Genomic DNA, 322 nt, shown 5'->3' with positions numbered 1-322 from the left:
TTCCTCAGATCTGCAGGTACAAAAAGGCTGTTCCTTGATTTTTGGAAAAGTTATTTCTTATGTAAAACTGCCCTTTTATAGTTAAGATAACAGAAAAGTTCTTCACTATGTAAATATACTATTTTCCAATAAAATCATCCATGGATTTTGGCTGGAAGTGGAGAAGGGAGGTGAATTATATCAGATTTGTCAAGATGTCACACCTAATTGCTTTGGACATTATTGTAATATTATTGCATAAGTGACATAATTCATGCAGACAGCATTGTTTTCAGGTTTCTAATGCCTTTGAGTCTGAAACATAATTTTATGTAGTTCAGAA

This window comes from Notechis scutatus, chromosome 3 (assembly GCF_049901735.1).
Source record: "Notechis scutatus isolate UNSWTSFEM ecotype Mainland chromosome 3, rNotScu1.2, whole genome shotgun sequence".
NCBI lineage: Eukaryota > Metazoa > Chordata > Lepidosauria > Squamata > Elapidae > Notechis > Notechis scutatus.
Note: the sequence above shows the minus strand (reverse complement) of the source record.